Here is a 17010-nt window from a genome sequence, read left to right as displayed (position 1 = left end):
GAATTTACAACAAATTAAAAAGCTGTAACTCCACAAAGGACACCCTGCACAGCAGACAGGCAAGATGAAGAGGCTAACTACTTAATTAACCTAAAGGTGGGCAAATTGGGCGAGCAGGGGAGGAAGAAAGGGAGAAGTGCAGAGACGGGGCCACATGGGCACATGACACAGAACTAGCTCAGTGCTCTGAGGTCACTGCATCTCACAGCTACCACAGCTGTGGGAGAGGGAAGAACTCGGACTGCTAGGGCGCCGTTTATGGCCCACAGGGCTGAGGGGACAGCATATAACACAGCTGAACCAAACACTCACAGCAGAGACCTAGGACCAAAGACTGATGGAACAAGCCTGAAAACAGTGGTTTAAGCACTCACGGCCACAGAGAACAGAAGCCCTAGGCAATGAGACTAGCCAATCCCTTCCTACCCTCCCAGAGAACACCCCGCCCCACCTGGCCAGTGCCAAAGGCGGAACAGTAGCAGTGTCAGATGAAAACAACAGAATATTTGCAGTTCCGAGAACTGTGGTCTACAGACACAGATTTGCAGCCAAACTAGTCCCCGCAAAGGCGAGGGAGCTGTGGAAGCAGGACCGGCTGTGGTGGTCACCACCACTGCTCTCGGCCACCTCTCACAACTCACCCCGCCCCTGTCCCACTCTATCTGGGAAGATCCCTGCAGGAGTAAACAGAACTGCTGAAATTCACGAGCTCTGAATCTGGTGCAGGAAGAGCTTTGTAACTTCAAAAGCTTTCCGCATCCCAACGGGGACGCAACGCCCTATGACCCAGGCGAACTGTTAACAGAGGAGAAGCCTGCCTTCCAGGGAATCTCCCCATAATGTGAGAAGCTGGAATAGTATAGAGAAAGCATAACACTACAGTGTGAAAGAGAAAAAGGGCTGCAATTGGAGAGAAAATAAAACATTCTACCAACACGTAATGGAAAACAAAAGAAAGACTTCTTATCAACCAGATGCAGAACACACTCCAGTAGATGTCTAGGAAGAGAAATAATAAATCATTACTTGCCATGAATAACAAGGCAACAAGACAGCTCAGAAAGAAAGTGAAAACTCTCCAGAAAATCAACTTAAAGATATGGAAATATGTGACTTAAATGACAGAGAATTCAAGATGGCAGCTCTGAATAAACTCAACGAGATGCAAGAAAACACAGAAATGCAGTTTAATGTACTCAGAAACACAATCAAAGAACAACACGATCATTTTACCAAAGATATTAAAATTTTTAAAAAGAACCAAATAGAATGTTTGATGATTAAGAACTCAATAGAAGAAATGAGCAATGAAATAGCCAGCTTAGGTAGTAGAGTTGACCAGATGGAGGAAAGAATCAGCGACATTGAAGATAGAAACCTGGAAATCACATGGATAGAAGAAGAAAGAAACTTGACACTTAAAAGAAATGAAAGAACTTTACAAGAATTTTCTGACTCCCACAGAAAGAGCAGTATAAGAATAAAGGGGGCGGCAGCGGCGGGGAAATCCCAGCCCGAGGAGGGGTCTTGGCCTGCGGCAGCGGCTGCGGCGGCGAAAACCGCGGTGGCACACACAGTTCCGGGCACGCACGGGATCCCAGGGCGAAACGGAAAGCACAGAGACCAGGAGGTGGGCTCTTTCCCTACATCCCACGGCTGATTTCTCCCGCCGGGAGGGTGGCTAGTGGGCCCTAGGGCGGACAAAGAACACAGACTCCATACCTGGGCCCCTCCCCTCCACTCTTCCAATCCTACCCCCGCCCTACGAGAGACTTAAACTGGCCCCTGAACTGAGGAGTAGTGTCAGATTACAGAGGAGCCCTAGTAGTGCTCAGGCTCTGGGAAGACTGACAGGCAGCTCTGACCCAGGGAAGAGGCTGGCAAGAGTGTGATTTTGGCTGGACTAGGAGAGAAGAGAGTCTCCCACCCCTAGCCACCACCTTTTCTGGCTTGCTGGAAGAGGGTGATGCGTGGCTGGGCTGGGAGAGAGAAGACCCCTCCATCCCCAGCCCCCACCCTTTCTGGCCTGCCTAGGGCTAGGTAAGTGCTACTGCTGAGACACTCCCAGGGATCAGCAGTAAGCAGCAGACGCAGCTCTGGACTTTCAGCAGCTCAGAAATCTCCCGCCCGCACCCCCTCATACACACACACACTGAGGAAGTGCCCTAAGACTCAGGAGTACTGGACATGGGGCTGGTGGTGATGCTCTCAGTGTGCATACGTGCAGGCAAGGGCAGAAACTGCACTGACTTTGTAAAAACTATCATCCAGACCCCTCAGGCCCACGCATTTAAATCTACAGTCCCAAAGTCACTATGGGCACCAGGTGACCAGCTCTGCCTGCGCAATAAGCAGGGTCTCTTTGGTACAGCAGAGGACAACCTGGACATTACTTGGTGGGCTTAAGCCAAGACTGGCGCTACTTTTTGTTTTGCTTTGTTTTGTTTTGTTTTGCTGTATCTTTATATCTTTGATATCTTTGCCTGTGACGAGTGGGGGTTATCGGGTGTTTTTACATGTGAATGTATGTGATTTTTTTCTTTGTTGTTGTTGTTGTTGTTGTTGTGCTTGGTGATTTGCTTTGTTCTGAAACTCCCCTACCAGGGCACAGCTTAAGAGGCACAAGATTCAACATATCCAGAGGCCAACACCAGACCAAACAAGAGTACTACTGGGTTTGACCTACAAGTCACACACATAGAGGGAATTATCTGCAGGCACTAGAGCCCATAGAGGCCAAACCATATTTAAGTGGTCAACCCTCACGCAGCAGAACGCCCTGCGATGGACAGAGCCAAGTATCACAACGAGTCAGCCGAGGAGTTAACCCCACGTACTCACAAGCAAAAAGCAATTAAAGATCTTCTTGAACAGGACAATATACACAACACAAGAGTCACCTTTGGAGCACACGCAGAGGAGAAGAACGAAGTAGTGCAACTCAAATATAAAGGACACATACTACATAAGATAACCTAGCAAGAACTAAGAAATCTAGGGGATCTACCTAATACATCAAAGCAAACACAGAGAGTCAGGCAGAATGGGGAAACAAAGATACACGTCCCAAATAAAAGAACAGAAGAAACCTCCACAACTGGAACCAAATGAAGCAGAGGTAAACAACCTTTCAGAGACAGAGTTCAGAACACTGCTGATAAGAATGTTTAAGGAGTTAGAGAAGACATAAAGAAGGATGTAGAAATCATAACGAACAACCAGTTAGAACTAAAGAACACAATTACCGAAATTAAGAACTCACTTGAAGGAATTACCAGCAGGCTAGGTGAAGCAGAGAATCGAATCAGCGACTTAGAAGACAAGGTAGCAGAGATCACCCAAACGGAACAACAGAAAGAAAAAAGAATAAAAAACAATGAGGATGGCTTAAGAGACCTCTGGGATAACATCAAGCACAACAACATGCGCATCATAGGAATGCCAGAAGGTGAAGAGAGGAAGCAAGGGATTCAGAACATATTTGAAGTAATAATGTCCGAAAACTTCCCCAACCTGATGAAGGAAACCAACATACAAGCCCAGGAAGTGCAGAGAGTTCCAACCAGGATAAACCCAAACAGGTCCACACCAAGACACATTAGAGTTAAGATGGCAAAGCTTAAAGACAAAGAGAGAATCCTAAAAGCAGCAAGAGAAAGACAGAGGGTGACATACAAGGGAACTCCCATAAGACTATCAAATGACTTTTCTACAGAAACATTGAAGGCCAGAAGGGAGTGGCAGGAGATACTCAAAGTGATGGAAAACAAAGGCCTACAACCTAGATAGCTTTATTCAGCAAGGCTATCATTTAAAGTTGATGGAGAGATAAAGAGCTTTCCAGAAAAAATAAGCTAAAGGAATTTATTACCACCAAGCCAGCACTGCAAGAAATACTAAAAGGACTTCTGTAAATAGAAGAAAGATCAAAACAACCTAACTACAAATTTAAAAATGGCAATAACTATGTACCTATCAATAATCACTTTAAATGTAAACGGATTAAATGCTCCAATCAAGAGACATAAGGTGGCTGAGTGGATAAGAAAGCTAGACCCTTGTATATGCTGTATACAAGAGACTCACCTCAGAACAAAAGACACACACAGGCTTAAAGTGAAGGGTTGGAGTAAGATATTTCATGCAAATGGAAATGAGAAAAAAGCTGGAGTTGCAATACTTATATCTGACAAAATAGACTTTAAAATGAAGAACATATTACAAGACAAAGATGGGCACTATATAATAATAAAGGGATCGATCCGACAAGAGGACGTAACCCTAGTAAACATCTAGGCACCCAACATAGGAGCACCTAAATATATAAAACAGGTACTGACTGACATAAAGACAGAGATCAACAGTAACACTATCATAGTAGGGGACTTCAACACACCTCTGACAACAAAGGACAGGTCTTACACACAGAAATTCAATATGGAAACAACAGCCTTAAATGATACATTGGACCACTTGGATTTAATCGATATTTTCAGAGCATTTCACCCCAATGCTACAAAATACACGTTTTTCTCAAGCGCACATGGAACATTTTCCAAGATAGACCATATGTTAGGCCACAAAACAAGTCTTGATAAATTTAAGAAAATTGAACTCATACCAATTGTCTTCTCTGATCACAATGCTATGAAATTAGAAATGAACTACAGGAAAAAAACTGGAAGACACACCAATTCATGGAGGCTGAATAACTTATTACTAAATAATGAATGGGTCAAGGAGGAGATCAAGGAAGAAATCAAAAGATATCTCGAGACAAACGATAATGAAAACTCGACGACCCAAAATCTATGGGATGCCGTGAAAGCAGTCCTAAGAGGGAAATTCATAGCTTTGCAGGCCTACCTAAAGAAACAAGAAACATCACTAATCAACAGTTTATCTTCACACTTAAGGGGTCTGGAAAAAGAACAGCAAAATAAGCCCAAAGGGAGCACAAGGAAGGAGATAATAAAGATCAGAGAAGAAATAAATGAAATAGAAACCAGAAAAACAATACAAAAGATCAATGAATCCAAGAGTTGGTTCTTAGAGAAGATAAACAAAATTGACAAAGCCTTAGACAGACTCATTAAAAAAAGAGAGAGAGGACCCAAATTAATAAAATCAGAAATGGAAAAGGAGAAGTGACAACGGACACCGCAGAAATACAAAAAGTTTTAAGAAATTACTATGAGCAACTATATGCCAACAAATTTGACAATCTGGAAGAAATGGACAATTTTCTAGAGGCGGACAACTTTCCAAGGCTAACTCAAGAAGAAACAGAAAACCTGAATAGATTGATTACCACCACGGAAATTGAATCAGTAATCAACAGTCTCCCAACAAACAAAAGCCCTGGACCAGATGGCTTTACAGGTGAATTATACAAAACGTTCAAAAAAGAATTATCACCTATTCTCCTCAAGCTCTTCCAAAAAATCCAGAAGGAAGACTCCCAAACACTTTTTACGAAGCCACTATCACCCTGATCCCAAAATCAGACAAAGACACCACAAAAAAAGAAAACTGCATCTCTAATGAACATAGATGCAAAAATCCTCAACAAAATATTAGCGAACAGAATTCAGCAATACATTAAAAAGATCATACACCATGATCAAGTGGGATTCATACCTGATATGCAAGGGTGGTTCAACATCCGTAAATCAATTAATGTGATACACCACATTAACAAAATGAAAAATAAAAATCACATGATCATATCAATAGATGCAGAAAAAGCATTTGATAAAATCCAACAGCGATTTGTGATAAAAACCCTTAAGAAAGTGGGAATAGAGGGATCATATCTCAACATAATAAAGGCCATATATGACAAACCAACAGCTAACATCATACTCAATGTGGAAAAGCTGAAACCATTTCCCCTAAGATCAGGAACAAGGCTAGGTTGCCCACTATCTCCGCTTCTATTCAACATAGTGCTGGAAGTTCTAGCCACAGCAATCAGACAAGAAAAAGAAATAAAAGGCATTCAAATTGGTAAGGAGGAAGTAAAATTATCATTGTATGCAGATGATATGATACTATATATAGAGAACCCTAAAGACTCCACTAAGAAACTATTAGAGCTGATAGATGAATTTAGTAAAGTAGCAGGATACAAAATTAATATTCAGAAATCAGTTGCATTTGTATATAACAATAATAAAACATCAGACGGAGAAATTAAAAAAACAATCCCATTTACAATCGCTCCAAAGACTATAAAATACCTGGGAATAAATTTAACCAAAGAAGTAAAAGATCTGTACTCAGAAAATTATAAGACACTGAAGAAAGGAATGAAGGAAGATATAAATAGATGGAAACACATATCATGTTCATGGATAGGAAGAATTAATATAGTTAAAATGTCCATATTGCCTAAGGCAATATACATATTCAATGCAATTCCTATCAAACTACCAACATCGTTTTTCACAGAAATAGAACATATAATCCTAAAATTTATATGGGACCATAAAAGACCCTGAATAGCAAAGGCAATCTTGAGAAATAAGAACAAAGTGGGAGGTTTAACAATACCTGACTTCAAATTATACTACAAGGCTACAGTAATCAAAACAGCATGGTACTGGCATAAAAACAGACACATAGATCAATGGAACAGAATAGAGAGTCCAGAAATAAATCCACGCTTATATGGCCATTTAATCTACGGCAATGGAAGCAAGAATGTACGATGGAGTAAAGACAGTCTATTCAATAAATGGTGCTGGGAAACCTGGACAGACACATGCAAAAAAATGAAGCTGGACCACCTCCTTACACCATATACAAAAATAAATTCAAAATGGCTTAAAGACTTAAATGTAAGTTCTGAAACCATAAAATACCTAGAAGAAAACATAGGAAGAAACTTCTCAGACATTATCCGGAGTAAGATTTTTACTGATATATCCCCTCGCTCGAAGGAAGTAAGAGAAAAAATAAACATGTGGGATTATATCAAACTAAAAAGTTTTTTCACAGCAAAGGAAACCATCAATAAAACAAAAAGGGATCCTACTGAATGGGAAAAGATATTTGCCAATGATATATCTGATAAGGGATTAATATCACAAATCTATGAAAAACTCACTCAACTCAACTCCAAAAAAACAAACGACCCAATTAAAAAATGGGCAGAGGACTTAAAGAGACATTTTTCTAAAAAGGACATACAGATGGCAAACAGACATATGAAGAAATGCTCAACCTCACTAACCATCAGAGAAATGCAAATAAAAACCTCAATGAGATACCACCTCACCCCAGTCAAAATGGCTATCATCAATAAATCAACAAACAACAAGTGCTGGCGCGGATGTGGAGAAAAGGGAACGCTTGTGCACTATTGGTGGGATTGCAGATTGGTGCAGCCACTATGGAAAACAGTATGGAGGTATCTCAAAAGTCTGAAAATGGAACTACCCTATGAACCAGTAATTCCACTCCTAGGTATCTATCCGGAGAAATCCAAAACTCCAATTCAAAAATCTTTATGCACTCCTATGTTTATTGCAGCACTATACACAATAGCCAAGACATGGAAACAACCAAAATGCCCATCCATAGATGACTGGATTAAGAAACTGTGGTACATTTATACAATGGAGTATTACGCAGCCATAAAGAAGAAAGAAATCTTACCATTTGCACCAACATGGATGGACCTAGAGAACATTATGTTAAGTGAAATAAGTCAGACAGAGAAAGATAAGTACCATATGATCTCACTTATATGCGGAATCTAAAGAAAAGAATAAGTGAATGAACTAACCAGAAACAGTGTTGGAGACAAAGAGGAAAAACTGAGGATTGCTAGATGGGCGGGGGGGGGGGGTGAAGGGATTGAAGGGCAGTCAGTGACCACAGGATGGCCACGGGGTTTGAAAATTAATCTGGGGAACATCATTGAGCGGTTACCAGAGGGTAAAGGGGTTGGGGGTGGGTGATGAGGGTAAGGGGGATCAAATATGCGGTGATGGAAGGAGAACTGACTCTGGGTGGTGAACACACAATGTAATTTATAGATGATGTGATACAGAATTGCATACCTGAAATCTATATAATTTTAATAACAATTGTCACCCCAATAAATTTAAATTAAAAAAAAAAGAAAAAAAAAGGGGACCTACTCAAAAAAAAAAAAAAGTCCATTGCGTTCTTGTTTCTCATTTGTTTGTCTTGTTCTTTTGTTGTTTTTCGTTTACATACCACATATCAGTGAAATCATATGGTTCTCTGCTTTTTCTGTCTGACTTATTTCGCTTAGCATTATACTCTCAAGATCCATCCATGTTGTCACAAATGCTCCTATGTCATCTTTTCTTCCTGCCGAATAATATTCCATTGTGTATATATACCACAACTTCTTTATCCATTCATCTATCGAAGGACATTTTGGTTGTTTCCACATCTTGGTCACCGTAAACAAAGCTGCAATGAACATTGGAGCACACATGTCTTTATGTGTAGATGTTTTCAGATTTTTTGGCTAGATACCCAGGAGAGGGATTGCTGGGTCATATGGTAATTCTATTCATAATTTTTTGAGGAACCTCCACACTGCCTTCCATAATGGCTGCACCAGTCTGCATTCCCACCAACAGTGTATGAGGGTTCCACAGACAATAGTTTAGTGGTTACCAGAGGGTAAGGGGGGGCGGTGGCAGATGAGAGTAAGGGGGATCAAATATATGGTGATGGAAGGAGAACTGACTCCAGATGGTGAACACACAATGGGATTTATAGATGATGTAATACAGAATTGTACACCTGAAATCTATGTAATTTTACTAACAATTGTCACCCCAATAAATTAAAAAAAAAAGGTCCATTGCATTCCTATGTACTAACAATGAAATCTCAGAAAAAGAAATAAAAAACCAATCCCTTTTGCAATTGCAGCAAAAAGAATAAAATACCTAGGAATAAACTTAATCAAGAATGTGAAAGACCTATATGCTGAAAACTATGACATTTTTAAAAGCAATTGAAAAGACACAAAGAAATGGAAAAACATTCTGTACTCATGGATTGGAAGAAACAACATAGTTAAAATGGCCATGTTACCCAAAGGAATATACAGATTTAATGCAATCCCCATCAAAATCCCAATGGCATCTTTTAAAGAAATAGAACAAAAAATCATCAGATTTGTTTGGAACCACAAAAGACCCCAAACAGCCAAAGCCATCTTAAGAAAAAAGAACAATACTGAAGGTATCACACTCCTGACTTTAGCTTGTACTACAAGGCAACAAGAATCAAAACAGCATGGTACTGGCAGAAAAGCAGACATGTTGATCAATGGAACAGAATTGAGAACTCAGAAATAGAACTACATAACATGGACAGATGATTTTTGACATAGAAGCAAAAAACATATAAAGGAGAAAAAACAGCCTCTTCAATAAATGGTGCTGGCAGAATTGGAAAGCCACGTGAAAAGAATGAAACTGGACTGATATCAGTCACCATGTACCAAAATTAATTCAAAATGGATCAAAAAAAAAAGATAGTAGAAAGGGAAAAAAAATGGATCAAAGACTTAAGCATAAGACCTGAAACAATAAACTGCATACAAGAAAACATAGGTACTAAACTTATGGACCTTAGGGTCAAAGAGCGTTTTATGAATTTGACTCCAAAGGCAAGGGAAGTAAAAGCTAAAATAAATGAATGGGACTATATGTAACTTAAAAGCTCCTGCACAGCAAAAGAAACCATCGACAAAATAAAGAGGCAACCAACTGAATGGGAGAAGATTTTTGCAAACAGTGCCTCCGATAATGGGCTAATATCCAAAATATACAAGGAACTCACGAAACTGAACAAAAACAAAACAAACAACCCAATTTAAAAATGGGCAGAGGACCTGAAGAGACGTTTCTACAAAGAGGACATACAAATGGCAAATAGACATATGAAAAAAATGCTCAACATCACTAATCACCAGAGAAATGCAAATACAAACCACAATGAGATATCACCTCACCCCAGTTAGAATGGCTATCATCAACAATACAAATAGTAACAAGTGTTGGAGAGGCTGTGGAGAAAAAGGAGCCCTCATACGCTGTTGGTGGGAATGTAGATTGGTGCAGCTGTTATGGAAGGCAGTGTGGAGGTTCTTCAAATAATTATGCATAGAATTACCATAAGACCCAGCAATCCCTCTCCTACATATCTACCCAAAAAACTGAAAACATTTATAGATAAAGACATGTGTGCTCCAATGTTCATTGCAGCCTTATTTACAGTGGCTAAGGCATGGAAACAACCAAAATGTCCTTCGATAGATGAATGGATAAAGAAGTTGTGGTATTTATACACAATGGAATGCTATTCGGTGGTAAGAAAAGATGAAATAGGAACATTTGTGACAACGTGGACGGATGTTGAGATTATAATGCTAAGCGAAATAAGTCAGACAGAAAAAGCAGAGAACCATATGATTTCACTGATATGTGGTATATAAACCAAAATCAACAAAAGAACAAGACAAACAAATGAGAAACAAAAACTCATAGACACAGACAATAGTTTAGTGGTTATCAGAGGATAAGGGGGAAGGGGGTTGGTAGATAAGGGTAAAGGGGATCAAATATATGGTGATGGAAGGAGAACTGTCTCTGGGTGGTGAACACACAATGGGTTTATAGATGATGTAATACAGAATTGTACTCCTGAAATTTATGTAATTTTATTAAGAATTGTCACCCCAATAAATTAAAAAAAAAGATGACGGGTGTCTTTCAATCCCCCCACATATTTATAGCCAATATCTCCCACACCCTAGAAATGGACCTATTGCCTTAGCACTTCACCAGATGCTCTGGCGCCTTGCACGAGGCCACTGAATTTATGTCAGATGTTTTCCATAACTTGTCATGTACTTTAAAACTCTATTAGACAAATGGTGGTGTGGAAACGTGTGACACTATATATTTATGATTTCACTCATCTACAGTCTCTTTTGGAGGGTCAGCTGTGTAGCACTATTAGGGCTCTGGACTTTTTTCACTCCTATCTCTTAAACCTCTTAAGCCTCTGATCTATGAATATGATTAACCACCCCAGATGCAAATGAACATGATGGCCCAGAGCTATAGTATCATATGGCAAACAAGAACTTTGCAGAGGGCCGAGCCCTCAGCCGAATCTATGTTAAGCATCTTTCAAAAGTATATTTCAGTCTCTCCACTCTCTCTCCTTTTGGCCCCAATCTGAAGTGATGGAAAAAGAGCAGCTGATGTGATGTCAGTCCAAATGAGGTCCTCAGTACTTCCCAGCTGTGTGTCATTGGACAAGTTACCTTGGTTTCAGTTATTTGTCTGCAAAGTGGGGTTGATAGAAACAGTTGCTATCTCATAATGTTGTTGTGAGGCACAAATCAGATGATGAATATAAAGTGCTGAGCCTAGATCATGGTCACAGTAATCACTTGATAAATTCTAGATATCATTATTATTAGGACTTAATCTGAAGAGAGCAAGAAGGAAAGAGGGAAAGGAGAAAGAAAGGGTGGGGGGAAGCAAATGAAAAGAGGAGGAGTAGAAGCTGAAGGAAAGAAAATAGAAAGCAGCAGAGGTAGCCATCTTGGAATTGAGCTATAATCATCATATGAGAACTGGCCAGGTCCCATTCCTCAAAGATAAGATTTTCTGTTGGTTAAGAGGCCTCCAGTTGCTGCAAATGCCAAATGTAGGAGCTCTATGGATAACCACCAGCAAAGCCATTTGCTGCCACTGCTGATGCACACTGAGGGCAGGATTTTTTAAGAGTGTATTTTTAGAGCAGTTTTAGGTTCACAGCAAAATTAAGGGGGAGGTACAGAGATTTCCCACATATCCCTTGTCCCCACATATGTATAGCCTCCCCCATTATCAGCATTCCCCACCAGTGAGCAGAATATTTATGGTGGTTAAAAGCAGTGATTCAGGCAGTCAGACAGACCTAAATTCAAATCCCAACCAGACATTTACAAGCTGTGTGTCCTCAGGCAAATCACTCAATCTCTGAGTCTCAGCATTTCCATCTATAAACTGAAGGTATTACACTAGTGACATCTGAGTCCTGTCCAGTCCTAAGAATCTATAAGAAGGAATTTTCTTCTCTATTCCATCCCAAATAGCCTTTAGGTGACAAAGCTTTTATGGTAATTAAATATTAAAGAAATAGTTGCCCACCACCGAGGACTCTCCACTTCTACTACTGGAAGAACATCAAATGTGCTACTTTTCTAGACCAAGCTTTCTTTGTTCTAATTTTGCCAGTGTCTGCAATATCTGTTGTCAGAGCTCAGTGTTTTCTGCACATCCTGCATCCTGGCACTTGGAAACTGGGTGATGTGTGTTGCACCTTTACACAGCTGCGTTCCCATCCTTCCACAGCTTCCAAGGGCCATTTCCCACCAATTGGGAGCTTAGAAGTAAACCTGGCTTCAGAGAGCCGAGAAAGGTGACAATTTAGTGGAATTGACAAAGTGCTTCAGGGGGAGGGGGTAAGGAAATGAAGTCATGGAAGGTAAGAAGGGAACAAGTTGTGTGCTCAAGATGATCTAATGTCTACCTCCTTTCACTTTCAGAGGGACTCCATTTTCAAAAACATTAAACATATTTACATTTTCTCAGTGCAAAAGCATTCCTTCCTGTTTTTTTTTTCCTTTTATTCTGGGGCTTCATCACTCAAGAAAAAACATATTAAATGGTACTTTTTGAATTATCATACCTATTAATGATGTATCTCTCCCAGGTATCCTAAAATCCTCCCCCTTGGCAATTTGCTTTAGTAGTCAGGATAAATTAGTGACAAGATGGTTTCATCTCATTGGAAAAAAGTGAGCTATGGCAAAGGAACTGGATCTTGCTACTGTCACTATACAGCTCCAATTTTCTAACAAGACTATCTCAATTGTAAATATTCTGTCCCACGGTCTGCATAACAATGCTTAAAATGGATACCTTTAAGATTGATCTGGGCACTCACATACAAGAAAACGAGGAAAGATTTGGACAGGATATGAGGGGAAGAAGAAAGATTCAACAATGAAACACTAAGCAAGGCAAATGAAAGTCACTCATGGATTTCATTCATTGACCCACTAGGAATACAGGTATAAGGGCCACATTCTATATAGCTCTGGTAAGACAACTGGTGTAACCAAGGAGCTGTGAGAAAGCTGACATCAATAAACCGACATTAGTCTAAATTTCTCCCCTGGTTACTTTCAGTATCTAGAAGCAGCCTGTAGACTAGAGGCATTAGACAAAAGAGTGCCACAAGGCCAGAGTGATTATTAAATGTTTGCTTTTTATTTCATTTCATTTTAGGCTATATTTTAATGAGGCCATTTGGAAACATAGTATGATCTATGGTCCATTATTCCTACAAAGAAATTTTCCTAGATCTACAAAGAAAAAAACACAAACAAGAATTTCTACATTCCTAGGAACTTTCACCATTGTAGTTAGCTGAAGGGGACCATCAAGATCAGCTAATCAAGTACTGTACTTCCCAAGTTTAAGTGCTCACAAGAATCACCTGGGGAGATTTGTGAGAACATAGATTCTGGAGCCCTAGCCCTGCAGATTCTAATTCAATAGATCTGAGATGTAGCCCAGGAATCTATATTTTTGTAAAGCCCTACAAAATTCTTAAAGGCAGCCTGGTTTGGGAACCACTGGCCATTCCAACCCCTCACTAGCATCGCCATTATTATTATTATTATTACATCACTAACAATGATGGTACCTTGTAGCTATAGGTTTATCTTGTCAATGTGTTTCCATAATTACTACCTAATTTTATCCTCACAACCACCTTAATAGATAAAGAAGGCAGCTGTTACTAGTCTCATTTTATAGATAAGAATATTGCAATAGATACACAAAATGTGATCTATCCATACAATGGAATATTATTCCTCAATAAAAAGGAATAAAGTGTTGATAAATGGTACAACATGGATAAGCCTTGAAAACATCTTTTTATAAGTGAAAGAAAGAAGCCAGTCACAAAAGAGAATATAATGTATGATTCAATTTATATAAAATGTCCAGAAAAGGAAAATCTGTAGAGATATAAAGTAGAGTAATTATTGCTTAGGACTGGATAGAATAGGGGAAATGAGCAGTGGCAGCTAATTGGTACAGGGTTTCTTTTCAGGGTGATGAAAATGGCCTAAACTAGATTATGGTGATGGTTGCACCACTTGGTAAATTTTCGAAAAATTATTGAATTTTACACTTAAATGGGTGAATTTTATGGTATGCAAATTATAACTTAGTAAAGTTGTCTTTTAAAAATAGTTGTTTTTAAAAAAGAGAACATTGGATCAAACATGGTGATGATGGAAGGAGAATTGTTGATTCTGGGTGGTGAACACACAATGCAATATATAAATGATGTATTACAGAAATGTACACTTGAAACCTATATAATTTTACTAACCAATGTCATCCTAATAAGTTTAATAAATTAAAAAGAGAGCATCATAATTTATCAGGGTGATCACTTCGTAAGTTATATAAATCTCTAATCACTATGTTGTACACCTGAAATTAATTTGTATGTCAACTGTAATTGAAAATTTTTTTAAATTAATAAATAAATAAAAGAGAGAATATTAGTCACAGTGATGATAAGTCCAAACCTATGGTCATTTAGCTAACCAGCTACAAACTAGGATGGCTCAAACATAATTGCTATCCTTTATTGAGTGCTACTGTGTGCCCGGCATAATACTAAACATTTAATATCCATTGTCTTATTTAATTCTCAAAGCAGTTATTCCCACTTTACAAATGAAAATGTGAGGTTCAGGCAGTCAAAATGGTTTCACCAAGGACACATAAGCTAGCAGGTGGCAAATCTTGGATTTGAACTCAATCTGATTCCAAAGACTGCTCCCATTATAATCTTCTGCCTCCAAGACTTGAACCCAATGCCTCTGATTCTTCACCCAGGGACCTTACCAAACTGTTTCAATTTGAAGTCTCACGGAAAGCAATGTATATGAATTTTGTAATCTTTCATTTAACTTCTTCCAAAAGCGAACAAAGTAAGAGACTCCTGTCCTCCATTCCTAGGTGAGTAGTTCCAAAGGACAAAAATAGGAGAGAAAAATACCCTTTATCTTTATCCTCCTCATTCCAATGCCCTTTCCCATCTAGCTCTGTGGTAGTAGTGGGAAAGCTGGTCACATTTCTCAATTCTATCCTAAGGTATCCAGAATTTCTTTGACTGAATGGGCAGTACTCAGGAGTAGGGGGAGGCATTGAGAGCCTCTGCAGCTTGTGGTTTTAAATGACATATGGATAAATGCAACTGAGCCATAAGCACACTCTACATAGTGAAGGAATTCACAGGAATTATTACCACAGCATCCTGGAATGGTAGATGATAAAAGTACAATTCAACAGGACTTAAAAGGATCAAAAGAAAAGGAAGCTACAGTCTTCAAAATTACTTTTATTATCTATATTGAACTAAGATTATCATCTCTCTCTCTCTCTCTCTCTCTCTCTCTCTCTCTCTCTCTCTCTCTCTCTCTCTCACACACACACACACACACACACACACACACACACAAATCCAGGGGGGGTGGAAATCAATATCAAGGAATTGTCTTTGAGCAAGACATGTTAAAAAATAGATTGTGGGTGGGAGGATTTGTGCATGACAACTTTCTTATATCAGACCCAAGAACAGTATAATCCTTGCTCTGAATACAATGTCATTTGGTTCAGAAGTCTGCCATAGTGTCTATCATGGTCTTTAGAAGATTACAGCTAGTAAAAATGAGGACATACTGGGAAATGAGGATATGCTACATTCAGGGTGCTTTGTTTGTGAAAAGTATTACAGAGAACACCCTCAAATTTGACTGAGATATGTATTTTACAGTGACAAAAGACTCACCTTATCAATTACTTTGTTGGACAGCTCCTTCGGCCTAGCTTCAAACCCTTCAAGTTTGCCCTGACTCTCCTTTATTTCAAGATATACACTAGGATGGCCAATCCTTCAATGTTCAGGAGAAGCCTAGGATTAACCACTGCCTGGCCATTCAGCACATGATCAAATAATTTAAGCCTCTTCAGCATCGCTTTTCAAGGTCAACTATGTAGAAAAACCTTGGACTTGAACCCTGAGACCCAGATCTAATAGCCATATGGATATTGTCTCTTATAAAGTAACTGGCCCCAAATCACTTGACCTAACTTGGGAAATAGCAGTTACGTGTGACAATGTGATCTTGTATAAGGGAAGCCCTCATGCTCCTTTGTCTGGGAACACAAGAAACCTACAAGCAGTGAAGCGGAGGGAGACGGGCACTCCCACACCAATTCATTGAATATGCTTTTTCTCCTTCCTTGTCGGCTGTTTCATAATTTGGTTTCCCTAGAGACCTGCCTGCTGTAAACTCACCTTTGCTCAGGGAATGGAAGGAGTGAGAAGAGAGGGCTGGAAGGTGGGAGAGAGTTTGTGGGGGCAGGGCCATTTTCATTATCACCACTCCTTAAGGTTCTCCTCTAAAGCATTGTGTCAGGTTAAACTGATCACATATGTTATACCAATTTAAAAGTGGGGGTAGGGAGGCATCCTCAATATAAGTGACTTGACAAAGTAAAATATATAAACACATCCCAACATCTATTTTCTAAATGAGCACAAAAAGAAGACTTCATGGCTTAGCAAGTTTTGGCAAGAGTGAGGATTTTCCCTGTTTTGGGGTAGATACAGAGGTTGTCAAGATTTTCAGCAATCTAGTCATAAAATTCAATTGCAAAACCAAAATGTAGAGAGGATTTAAAGGGATTTAGGTACAGTGAGTCAGTTCATATTCTAATAGGAATAGTGTATTAAAATACCAGGCATACCTACAGCTTTCTTTGGTATTTCTCTCAATGACCTCAGCCTTAGGGACACACCCTGATGTGGGCTTTTTAGAAGCAACAGCTGAGCAGTAACCACTTACCTAAAAGTATA

General features: G+C 39.4%; 1 protein-coding gene across 3 annotated transcripts in view; it reads right to left on the bottom strand.

Annotated features, from left to right (window-relative positions):
- Nucleotides 1-17010, bottom strand: part of DCX (doublecortin) — a 234843-nt gene that overhangs the window by 215163 nt on the left and 2670 nt on the right. The gene's annotated exons all lie outside the window — the stretch shown is intronic.

Source organism: Rhinolophus ferrumequinum, chromosome X (assembly GCF_004115265.2).
Source record: "Rhinolophus ferrumequinum isolate MPI-CBG mRhiFer1 chromosome X, mRhiFer1_v1.p, whole genome shotgun sequence".
NCBI lineage: Eukaryota > Metazoa > Chordata > Mammalia > Chiroptera > Rhinolophidae > Rhinolophus > Rhinolophus ferrumequinum.
The sequence above is the reverse complement of the archived record's forward strand: the minus strand, read 5'-3'. Positions and strand labels throughout refer to the sequence as shown.